We start from the raw sequence: 13,678 nt of genomic DNA, 5'->3' as shown, positions 1-13,678 counted from the left end.
TTCCTGCTACCCCAGAGCGTCTAATAAATAATCATTCATTTATTCATATTCTCCTCTCTCTTTCTCTCTCCTTCCCATTCTCTCCACACAAGGTACAAAAATCTATCTACCTTTTTCTTATCTTATTATTTATCAAATTACGCGATTGAAAAATTCGCGATCAAAAAATTTAAAGTGACGCATGCAGCCGCGCGGAATTTAGTTTGGGATTCGTTACTGAACTTGAGGCTTGTTATTTTACGCAAACGTCGGCCCGACAGCTTAACAACAGCGAGAATGTTACGCCTGTCCAGAAACAAACACTACGCAGGGCAAGCGACGCACAGTGTGTCGTGGCTGTCACACCTCAGTATGGAAACGTAATCTTGAGATCCCATATGGTCTCGTGTCGAGAATGTAATTGCCGCTCGAGGGCAATCACGAGATTATCACGGACAACGTTCCCGTGTCCACGGCATCTCAGGGTCACTCTCTCGCGCACTGTTGCCTCGCGATAGAAACAAAAGGTATCAGCATGGAGAGCTCTATTAAGCCTGGCCGGTATCTGCCAACAAAGCGCCGATAGTTTCGGCTAGCTATATGAAATACGGGTCGGCTACAAATACCGACCTATCGATATAGAGAGACCATGATATTGCCTATGGCACTACGACTTTGAACAAAGGATAACTATAACCGCCTCAGTTGACTCGGAAGGCAATCAAACCTGTATCGCGTTGCCATTTTGCGGCTTACTCGTTCGGAAAAACCGGTGAACTAAATTGAATAAGTATTTTTCGAATGACTATCAGACTTTATTAGCATCGATCATCCCTAATGTACCTATGCAAAGGTATTTACAATCAAAATATTTTTTTATAAAGATGACTATTTAAAAATAATGTGGAGAAAATACATCTCTGTTGAATCTTATATAAATATTATTTTTAGATATATTGCCAAATTATATTTTCGCTTTATTTAAGAGAGAAATTTCTTTTTAGAAAAATAATATTTCTTTTCGAGTGCGGAGCGAAGCGCGAACGCGAAATTGACAGAGGGCAAAGATCGTTCTTGAATTGGATATAATGCCGAACGCAAAGTGAAACGGCTCTTCTTATTCGTAAATTCGATTTCTTCGTTCCTCGTAATAAAGCGGTACAGAGGGGCGACAAGAGTAACTGACTCTGCTGACGGGTATTCGCACGGTTTCAAAGAGCTTCAGCGTTTCTTCCATTACAGCGTTTCTTTGGACATAGTCGTGAAATAACGGTCACGTAATTTTACTTTGATATAATATCAAAGTGCATTATGCTTTCAAGGTTTAAAGCAGCGGCGCCGTATGCAATTATTTATTGTCTACTATCGGCACACGAATAAAAGACATTCTTACGCTTTTGACAGATCAAAATTCGGTACAGAGTCCATTTTAAATTTTAATCTCTTGTGACACAGAACTGAAATTATGTAAACTAGAATATATGCAATATCTCTCTAGTCATTTATATCATGTGTTTTAAATTTCGTGATTTGCAATTTGTATTTTTACGGAAGCTTCGCTGCAATTTATCATTTCACTCGCAATTCAATTTTCAATTAAGCTCTCCCATTTCCATTGTTACCGCATTTAGCCACGTTAAATTGAAACCTGCTTGCTCGTTGTATTCGCTGCGTCTGACTTCCGGTTAAACTGTAAGTGATCAGAATAGAACTTTTAGTTTGCTGAACGCGCAGCCCTGGAGTTATAAAGATCCCAATAATACAATGTTGTCCGAAAACAAACTTTTACAATTCAACAGAACAACTCAAACGATACAGCAACCCCGTGCAATCACAGCAGCATAATAAAGCAAAAACGGTATAAATGATAATATTATAAAATGTACGCGCGCCTATTCTCCCAAACATACAATAGTATCCTCACAACGTGAGCAGTTTTAAAGTCAAAGTGATCTATCGTCGCGTCGGACTCTCGCAAGAGCAATTCACTTTGCGAATGCACGCCTCAACATGTCGACACACTACTGACACTTTCCCGTTGATAGCTTCAAGCACAAACGCGTTAGAAAACTCTCGGATATTCCTCGCGTGTTGTGGCGATAATCGTTGTAAAGCGCAGAGAAGCGACGACGAGTGCTTTCGCTCGGAATTCCCCGAACAAGACGCCGCGCGCGTCTTCCTCAAAGCTCCTCGTGTAACTCCGCTCTTGTGACACACGGATGAGGAAGCGAAGATGGTCGAGAAAGAAAGAAAGAGCTTTCCTTTCGCGTCATTCCAGTTGGCAAAAGCCAAACAGCGACATCAGTCCTCGGCCTGAGAAAAGTCCGTGGCTTTCGATCGACGCGACTCTCAAAGCTCCAAGCTTCTCGGTCGGAGGGAGAAAAGGAAAGGGAGAAACGGTCGTCTTCTCGGCGATGTCCTCGAGAAAACGGCGTCGAATAGCTTGGAATCCATTTAACTTGAATAGCGTTCGTCGACTCCCGCTCGCAGCTCGCAAAAGTCACCGAACCAGTCGAATAAGAAGAAATATATATCGCGATCCATCTACCATGATCGCGTTCTCCATCTACGTCCGTGATAGTTGATGCTGATGCTTCTTTCGTGGCTCAACGTGACGCGCGTTACGTTGTTAAAGTTTGCATCAACCGAGTTTATGCATAATCGCGCCAAAGTTATCATGATATTTGATGTCTCCTTCTCCGACGCGTTATATTATGTTGTAATATGCAATGTACCTTATATACTTTACATTTTTCATAATTCAAAATAATAATTAAAATACTTATTATATAAGATAGGAATAATCGATTTTTAAATCCTCGATGTTGTAAAGAACGAAATGAGTTTCGACTTCTACATTGATACATTTTATCGTCTATACTTCTTTTTAAACTTGGATAGAACAGGCGGAAATGTCACCAAACGCAAGCCACGTGCTGATAGTCACTGAAAGGAAACCGAATCATTTCCGGCGTATTGCAGCATCAAAGACAGCTCGCACCGGCGGTTTCCTCCGCGTTTCTTTCCCGGTGTCGTGAGAAAAAGAGAAAACCGGCTCTTAGCATTATGACAAGGTAATACGATGCGATGTACCAAAGGGCACTTTCGAGAACGATAGATCTTGCCGATCTGCCGAGGCAGTCGATCGAGAGCGTCATTGCCAGAATCGTTCCGCGGCAGGGAGGAAGAGAGGGAAGGAGCGATGAAAAGAGCAGAAATTGCGATTTTCAGGTCGGCTGTTTCCAACGCCAACCCCGTCGTCTTTTTCACCGCGCCCTCCCCCCAGAAATCCCAGGGGATTCGACGCTTCGGCTGTATTTTATGTTCGGCAAACCGCGAGAGGCGGGTAGGCGACGAAGAAATCGGCACAAGCGCGTTGAATCGGGCAAACGTGCTTACCAAGAGTTCTCGAGGGGAGCTCTTGTCTGTTCGAATATAATTTGATTACCGGGACATATATTTCCAACGCATTTGGCTTCGCACATTTAATTCGGAATGAATTGCCGTTAGTCATATTATAAAATGGTACACCGACGGATCTCTCTCTGCGCGATTCACTTTTCATATCGTTTATAATTCATCACATCTCCCGTATCTTCTCAAGTGCAGCAACGTGGTAACGGATCTCTTGTCTTATACTATTGTTGTTTTATCGAGTATGCGTTTCGTCCCGCATTCAGTTGAAAGTATGCGAAAGAAAGCGTACCGTTTCTGCAAAATGGCTAACAGCGAGATAAATAACGCGGATCTCTGAAAAATAAAAGCAATATTGTTCCTCAGCGAAAGAACGCTTCTTGCGAAACAATTTTATTGTTTTATTTAACCCCTCGCACTCGCTTTTCAAGACTAGTGCTTTCATTAAACGCGCGCTTCGGATGTTTCATTCAGCAATTTTCGACGAAATTCTTTTACGAGCGAAATTAATTGTTATCCACTTAAAAATATATCACGACTTATATATTGCAGTGAAGAACTGGCGTTTTTCATGTTTATTCTTTTTTTCATTTTTCGTTGCAGCAGAGACTATCATTTTTGGCATTTAGAGGAAATTTGACTTTCGTTCTTCAATTAAGAGATTCCCCTACGTCGATGATGCAGCTAATCATCGCAACATGGGAAAACCAGCTAAATAAATAACGAAAAATGCATGACCGACACACAAATGGTAGATCGGCCATCGGTCATCATCAGAAAGAAAGAACGAGCCATCGTTGTTTTTACGAGATCAAACGTGAACGGAGAAATCAGAGAGACATAAAAGTGGCTTTCCATTGTTGCGGTTTGCGGCATTTCAAGTATACGTAACCGACCATCAATGTCGTAGACACGATACCGATGCCAACGTTTCAACATGATATCGATCCAAAGGATTACCGCCGAATCTGATCTGTTTGTACAAAGGAGTAACTGCGATATACAACGACGATTATATCGCCCTTAAAGCGAATGGCTCACGTAAATGCACATCTACTACCACGACCATTACGACAACTTTGATGACCTTTATATATAATTATTATTGCGATGATTTCTTATATTTTGTTATCAAACTTATTTAGCGGTGCTATAAAGACATTAGTTATTAATAATAATACGCATTAATTGCTTTAACGTTACAAAATTTCATTCACGTCTTTCTCTTGACACTTATTTAATAATTAAGAGTAATTAAGAGTAACACAAATGTGTGCGATAACAAAATATAATTTTATATAATAATCTTATTTTTTTATATATTATCCATCACTGGTCTTACAAATTGCATACATCGGCGGTATAAATATCTAATGCACGCGGTGCTCCGTCACCCGAATATCGGCCGAATATCGACGTCTGTGACGTTCAACCATACACTTTCCAGTCTTACGCCTTTCACTCTTTTCGGGAAGATGAGGGGTGTGGATAAATGCATGGAGGGTCGGCGCCCCCATAACTGGGTCATCGCTGCGCGACGTTGGCAGATCACGAGCAGCCGTGACAAATATCGAAACACATCGTCCTTACTCTGTCAAACGTCATATAGAAGGGTGGTTCACTGCCAACACGTAGGTATAGGGTGATTCAGAATTACTGTCGGTCTCTTTTCTCTTAAACGTATAAAAAAGAAATGAATTTTTTTCCATTCTTTCGGAAACTTATTCAAAAATATATCGTCATCAATTTCTTTTTATCTGTTATTTAAATAACTAACAAAAGAGATATATATGTGAGACTTTCTAAAAAAGAAAAAAAAGAAGAAATTTATATATATAACATAAAATGTAACCAATTTATTACACAATATTATTTATTACACAATATTATGTTTGCTATTCCATAAATAAAAATATTTGATTTTTTATATTCTGGGAAAATAATTGTGCAAGCAAACTGCTATATGCAAAAATGCTTTCATTCAACTTTACTTATGGCTTGTGTATTATCCTGCTCTATCCTACCATTCATTTATCTTCTGTGCTGCGTGCAAATGCTATATAAATAAACAGCAACTCTGAATCACCCGATATACAGGCGTGTATATGTACTATACATATATATATGCGATCGTAGTATACGAGCGTATACGTTTATCAGTCCGCTCGCTCAAAGTCCAGGCTGCTGTGGCTACCCGACCAGCCGTGTTTAACGAGACACGAGCACGGCTCACGTCAGATCGTCTACCGACACACGAACGAATGCATCACGACCGAGTAACTAGCGTGCTTTTTAAATGAAAAATCTCGCGTCGCTCGCGTTCGACGCTTTACCCGCACACCCGCCACTCGTTTGTTCTCATCCGTTTAAACGCTGTTGACAATCCGAGCGTCGCGATTTGATTCATTCGCACGAAGTGTTTGATTTTCCTCAAATTCTCCGTCAATTCTACTTGATATTAAATTCTAAGAATCAGTTTTGTAAATGATGTAGTTGCACATATATGTCAATTGTACATATATGCCCTTTGTAATCTTCCACAAAACTATATTTTCCTTGTGACGAATGAGAAACTCTAAAAGTACGCATCCAACAAATTGGCCTGGCAAAGCATCTATCGTGGTACGTGGATCCACTTGGCGTCACATTTCGCCGACATCACGGTGACTAACGACATTCGCAAAGTGCAGGAATATGTATTATTTATCCCTTATGTGGGAACACACCCACTCAAACCGGCAGTCACGCAAAACGCGACATCATCGGACCGAAGAATCGCGTCGTCACGCTCGCCATCTCGAGAGAGATTCAACGAGCGACCGAAGGGGAAGACGAGTAGTTAACTTAGCTGGGCTCGACGACGGGTGAGATACGTAACGAAGGGTGAATACAAGCAAGGGACACGCAATCTCCGTAATAGGGGGGGATCGCAAAAATAGGATGAATGAAGGAAGCCTGGAGGGTGGCGCGATGCCGCCTCATCAAGCGCGACGACCAGTATCCCTCGCCGCGAATGCCCGCGGCCGAGAGAACGACCGTGTAATTAAAAAGTAGAAACGTAGACGGAAATTGTTGACGCTGAAGGCTCAGGACCCCGTCACCTCCCGGGGCTCGCGAGCGATGCTACGTGCCGTTGTGCGACGTTCTCGAAATCCGTCCAGATGGGACCAAGGAAGGCAAGGGGGATATTTTTCTTCCTTTATTTGCTCCGCCACGGAAAGTGAGTTCCAGACGATTAAAAACGTCGTAAAACGTAAAAAACCACATCACTCTCCGGAGAACGTTTTTCCGAGCGCAGAGCATGGTCGTCTCTCTCTCTCTCTCCCTTTCTTTCTCTCTCTTTGAGTCACGAACGCGGAAATACGTTTAGTTCCACGAAGTACGACCTAGATACTACTACCAGTGAAATGAAGATTCTGTTTGAATCTCCAAAAGCAAGTTTCACATTTTAAGTATAAAACGTAAAAAAGAGGTCGTAAATTAAAATGCAAAACATTGTAATGTATTTCGGTCCACGTTTGATGCACGTTGAATTTCCAGAGAGACCAGTGAGTTTCGAGAAAATATGGATAACGATTCAATATTCTTACATGAATCCACGATGAATCCGAATATTGAAGCAACGATGGCAAAAAAACATTAATGCTTGCTGTATAAAAAACAAGCAGCTGCCGATAACGCTCGAAAAAAATCGCGCATCCATCCGCCGCGCTACGCTCGTTTAAATTCCCGACGATTATCACGGCCGGTGTTTTATAGACGTGCGATCTTTACCGGTGTCGAATGCGGGCGCCCCTTTAACAACGACAACAATGACAATGCGACGACGACGACGACGACACTCTTCTCGTCGGTGCTCTTATCGAAAAATTAGTGCTCGATGCCGGTGATGACGATCCGTTCTCCACTCTTACGGATGAACGAGAAAAAGCTTGAGACAATTCCACTCGTGATAATATATTAAGTCTGCGATAAGGAGAAAAAGAGAGAAAGGGAGAATGTCGCATAATAAATAGCCGTCTAGCGTTCGCGGCAGACAAGTCGCTAACGATGACGTTCGTTTATCACGTGCAGCCGCGGCTTTAACCCTTCATGTGTCTAGCAGGCCGCGCAAATTCCTCGCTTTTTCCATAGTCTGAGATAGTATAAAGCAAAGAGAACAATAATTTCGTTCATGCAAACCGTAATTTAATATTTCCGATGCTTTACAGGAAACTATTGTATGGACTTGAGCGAAATTTTTTCTTTTCTCTTTTTTTTAGAATTATAACAATTAAACGTCGAAAGAGATATATAAAATTAATGAGTTTTCGTAGAAAAATAATATGTAGGAAAAAGGTATGAGCTGTATACGATTTGCATAGAAGAAAGATAACAGTCATATACCATTTATGCGGGCAAATGATAAAGCGGTAAAGCGTAATATCGACTTAATTAAATTTCATGGAACTGCAAAGCGCTAATTTTCCAAAGGCGAACGAGGTAAGCGGGATAATGCACGAGTTTTCAATACTTTCATAAAACAACGTCGGCACCACCGATGACGGGAAAATATTCTGTTTTGATGTTAAAATTGCAGTTTCGTCATTGAAGTTGCGGTAGATTGGGCTCTTATTAACGCTTCATTTAACATAATGCGCGTGCAATTGCAGCTCGCTCTTGTTAATCGCAGCCATAATGAGAGAAGAGGATAGATAAATGAAATTCTTGATAAAAATTATTTGTAGAAAAAATTGTTTATAAGTCAAATTAATATTGAAAAACGTAACTAATATTCTACAGTATTCGACAGTCAAACAAAAATAATTTTTATATTATATTAATTTTTTTTAATGACGTCACATTTTTCTATTTTACATATAAATTTATTTCAGTCATATATTTACAAGTTAATCACGATTAACATTATCAACCATAAACCCAACACAGGAAATTAGAAAATGATACCGGTAGTTAGATCGGACGCGCGGCCGGTCTGACTACTCGCGGTGGTTACTACTGCGCGCGGCCGGTTTGACTGTTTCTACTGCGCGCGGCCATAACAGGGAGTCGTTTATCACCGGTGTTGGTAGTAAAACCGGAGACCGGACGCTGTTCGATTCATTTAGTTATGTTAACGAAGTATTAACACGCGCGATAAGAGCCACCGTCTTCGTGCGGAATTAAGCGACGATGGAAAGAGTACAATAAAAAAGTCAGAAGCTACCCACGGTATTTACAGCAGCGAATCGGAAGCCGTGTAATTTTTCTTCCAAACGGCACGTCCAAGAGGCAAACGTGCCGTCTGCGAGTTAATTTATTTCGCAAGCATCGTGACGCCGATCCCTTATTAACTCGTTCTCCGCGACTCGCTGACGGTTTAAATAACTATCGTATGCTAATGCGCGCGATATGCTAGCGATTAAAACGGAGAAGTGGATTAAACGAATGAAATAGAGAGAGTTTCTCATTATTAGCTCGTAATCAGACTGGAAAAATGACTGTTAAGGTCTGCAAGAAATGCCACATAGCCCATTCTCTCCTTCGCGTTCACAGTCCATACTTCCATAGCCAAGGGTAATTCCGGACGACTGCTCGCCGGCTTTAGTAAATTACCGCGACAGATGTTACGATCGGAAGAAATCTCCTAGTTGCCTGTGGGAACGCCATTTCCGGCGGAAATGTTCTCGCGACGCGGTGAACTTTGTTCGTCGTTTTAAAAAAGAGTGACAAATAAAAGTGATCAGAAACACGCAACCGCGCGAATGTAATTTCAAATAACGTTGTTAATATAATAATGAATTTATAAAAAATTTATAATGTTGAATCAAGGCACCGACGATATCCATTATTATATAAACCATATTTCATAAACCGAGAATTTATTTCCAAGAAGGGAGCCTGTTCGCAATTTCTGCACGCTGTGCTCTTGAATTCTGTTTGCCCGACAATCCACCGAATTTATACAGCATATCAAAAACGTGTGCGTAAAAACAGGAAAAATGGAACGCCAACCTTGCGTTAAGATCAAAATCAGCGTAAAAGCGTTGTCGGATGGCTGACATCAGAGAATCGTCGTTCGTCTAACTTTACACCGCACGTATTTTTGTGCATAAATGATATGCAATTTACGTGACTATCTGGTGCCACCGAAGCTGCGTTCTATCTATCCTTCTATCTATAGCGAAAGGACTATTGTAAAAAGCACTCTGAAAGATATATATGTGTGTTTTTTTTTTATATCATATTATTATTTCCATCATATTAAAAAATATCATAGAGTAAAATTTCGATAACTGAATTTTGATGCTTTAAAGAATAATTATCTCTACACAGAAAAAAGAAAAAAAGAATGTTATTTATTAATGCTTAAAAGTACTAATCACGATATTGGAATTCTGCACTGTCGTAAGTCTATTAAAGTTATTGTTAGGAGCACCAATTAATGCTCACAATGAAAACAGCGCACCATTACAACAAGCTAAATATCCGCGTCCAAGTTTATGTACAAAACAGAAACTTTGCGACATATTTAAAGAGCACTCCGTATTGTAACGCTCGTTATCCCGAATCTTAAGATATATCGGTCTGATTTATTGTGTTTTTCGCACGATTTAGAGAAACGTGGACTTCGTGTTATCTGTTGTCGCTTGGTTGAACTTCTAACGTGATGTTTGTTCAAAAAAGATCAAGAAATTTTTCCACAAATGCTGGAATCTCTTTGCTTTATCTAAAAACGACCAACAAACAGTTTCTAACTATTATATCTCGCTCTTTCGGTTCGGTTCAGTCATTATCACCTGTATAACAATTGTCATCTCTTTCTCTTTTTCTTTCTCTTTATGCTTGATATTTAACGTTGATTATGTGCACCCATTCAATTTTCGTTTTAATTTCTTACAAAATATATCTAAAACTGAAAATGCCTTCGCGATTATCGCACAAGTAGAGCATGCTCGTGACATAAACGCGCCCTTATCATTTCCATAAGGCAAAGGGCAGGGCAACCAGCCCATTAGCTAGAGTCCACCCGATTCTGCAACATCAAACGCGGTAACAGGCACTCCTTGCTTATTCCCCGCGTACATCACGTATCACGGACATCAGAGTCGCGAACACCATGCAAATATCGGGCTGCATAACACGCCCATAAGTCCGGGAAGTGTTTAAACCGTGACACGACAAATGACAAGTTACAGCAGAATTAATACGCTGTGTACGCGATGGGGATTACCCTTTCGCTGATATATTTCGGATGAACGTAGGTAATTCAGGATTCCCGATATTTTCATCTATCGAGCGACCGGATGATTTTTTCCTTAATCTATACGGCCGCTCGGCGTCGACGGGATGCAGCTTCGTAAATAAGCGCCTCTTCTTTTGCCGACGCCGAAACTGTCGTACTCGATTATTTGTAGTTTAATCCTCCGACCGTGATGCCTTACACACGCCGACGATTCTGTGGTTTCCTCATGAGCTTCGCACGAGCTTTATCGCTAATGCCAAATTAATCTTTCATGCGAGACGCATGAAACATTCGCTGTCAATTCACAAGTTTTCGCTGTTGATAATCCGGGCAAAGATAATATATTGCGCTCATTTTCGCGTCATATTATTACACATTTAGCGTTAAATATGATCAAGTTCTATTGAATTTCGCAAAAAATATCTTTTGCAAAATATCAAAAAGATTAATATTTACATCAAGTAAAAAAACTTAACAAGCGTATAAAACATAATTTTTTTTTACCTTCCTAGCACTTCAAATAATTAATCAACCTCTTACTCTTTCTCTTTTTTTCAAATTTGTTAAAATATTTTATATCATCACAAAAAAAATATTCGCGTAAAAAATATTAAAACGGGTAGTAAGTACTAAGCCAAAGTATTAATGCACGCTCGTAGTTTGGCCGAGAATTTGCGAATTGGATCGGCGAAACGTCAGAGTCGGAGACGTACTGGGTGCGCATAGTAATTACCGCGGCGAAACCGGGTCAGCTCCCTTAGTCAGCCCCCGAAAGTTCTCTTTATTTTTTTTTTTTTGTGTTGCCTCTCCGCCGTAATGGTCAAACTTCCGGTTTTGCGATACCTACCTCGGAAACGTAATGAAAATGGGTGGCTTGCCAGATCGCCGCCATCGTTTAAGGCTCGAGTGCGAATATGAAAATCTGTACTATTTATTTATTTATCGCATAGCTACAAAATTTCATTTATTTACTACATCAAGGAATCTTTTTTCATTAGAGCAAATGATGAGATGGACATAATTACTATATAGTACCTTTGGCTGAGTCATAACCACCTTGTGGCGGAAAAGGTCATCTGATGGATAGATATGGTCAGAGACATTAGTCTCGCCTTTCCAAGCCCTAAACCAATTGCCGCAAATACCAAAAGAGCTTTGGTCAGGACATTCAGACCGAATTCTAACGTTGGATCTTTCCTAGTCACAATTAAGGTTCGTTCAACAGATATAAAAGGTGTCGCAGATTTCCCACAGTTTCTCATATCTCCAGATTCTTTAACCAATTAAAAACTGATTCTTACTGAGACGATTTAAATTTTAAATTTGCTCGCTTTAATTCTTTATTTATAACGCCTTCTAGCAAGGCATTCGATATCTTTTTTACGTTGAGAAAAATGCTAAGAAAGTTACAGACGTACTTTCTTAGAGCGTTAGAATTCTCCTTATTAAAGAAACTTCTCCTAAGATTCAATCGCGTGACTAGTTTCGCGAGGCAATCATGATGCTCGAAAGTTCTCAAGCAAATGTGATCTATAGAAAATGCACATATCTACATATTGTTAAGTTTTGTCGATATCGATTCACGAACTCGAGATGCAGGCGTGGTTCGGAGAAACTCTTTCAACTCTGGCGAATTACACATTCGAGGGGTATGAAAATAAATATCCGGCGTTCTATATTTGTTAACCGGATGCTCTCCGGCAGTCGGGCATAAAGATTTCCTTCCGAGTGAGATAAGGGCTTCTGAGAGCTAATTAAAGTTTTCGAGAGAATGTAGACCACCTAGTGAAGTTTCCGACGGAGTGAAAACTTGGTCGCTATCGGAGCATGCTTCAACTCTGAAAGACTAGATATCTATCAGTCGTATGTCACGAATTTCAATGGACGCTACCGTTGTCGATGATACGTCTCAAGACAAAGATCGAATAAAACGAGTATGAAACAACATAATAATATAAGAAAATTAATAGACCAATTAAATCGTAAACACTGAAGTAAATATGTGACTCGGAAGTATCATTAAGATATTTGAATAATTTTCAGTAGCACAGATAATTATAATAAAAAAAATAGTTCTTTTTAAAACAATCTCATTCGATAATATCTTCATCGCAAATATCATCATGAGATTGAAATTATAAATTATGATGCTATAACCCTCAATACACGATAATGATACATTAACGAATAAACGCGGTACGGTAGAAAGGTGCAACATGCTCTTCGAAATAATTTCCATCCATTTTCATCAAACACATAGTATACCTTTTTCATAACCCGCGTGTTAAATCCCGTATCTCATCACGAAAGGAGGATAGGTTGTAATAACTATAAATATCGGTAGGTGTGGTCAATTTAATTTTGATTACACGGTACTCTACGAGAGCTGACGTAATGAATAGGCGTTCAGGCTGATAACGTTAAATCCCGACATTCTACCTGCCGGAAAGCCCTGCTAGCTTATTGTTCGGCTCACACGGTCCGCATAAATCTTCGGCTCCCTGTGGACAACTAAAGGTACTCCCTGCGAACCGAGAGAACCAGGCAACTTTCGTTGGAAACTTTCGAACGAAATTGCAAGCATCGGTCTGTACAAGAGGAAGATGGGATTACTTGCCCCAATAACTAAACCCAACTCGGCACTTCAACAAGAAAAGAAAGGGATAGACGCAAAATTTCGTACGTGCAAAAAAGAACAAGTAGAAATCAAGTTCGATGTCCGTATTCGGTGACAAAACATGTCCTTGGAAATCTTTTTGATTGACATTTATTTTATATTAAAATAACAAGAGTTCTTTTAAATTATTAAAAACTGATTATTATTATTATTTACTTGATAATATTTCATAGATTTATTCTATAAATAACAATATGCACGATCAATGATTCAAACTCGAGATATTGCTTCATGAATAGTTGTGTTTATTGAATGGCGAACGTAGAGCCTTCGCCGTAGGTATCCTACTGGACGCACGCCAACGTACAAACCTCTGATAATTGCATTCCGCTTTTCGCAATTGCGCGTTAATACACGCGGCAAAATCGAGATGTTCGTCTACT

The sequence above is a fragment of the Formica exsecta genome, unplaced genomic scaffold (genome assembly GCF_003651465.1).
Source record: "Formica exsecta isolate Colony F162 unplaced genomic scaffold, ASM365146v1 scaffold116, whole genome shotgun sequence".
Lineage (NCBI taxonomy): Eukaryota > Metazoa > Arthropoda > Insecta > Hymenoptera > Formicidae > Formica > Formica exsecta.
The sequence above is the reverse complement of the archived record's forward strand: the minus strand, read 5'-3'. Positions refer to the sequence as shown.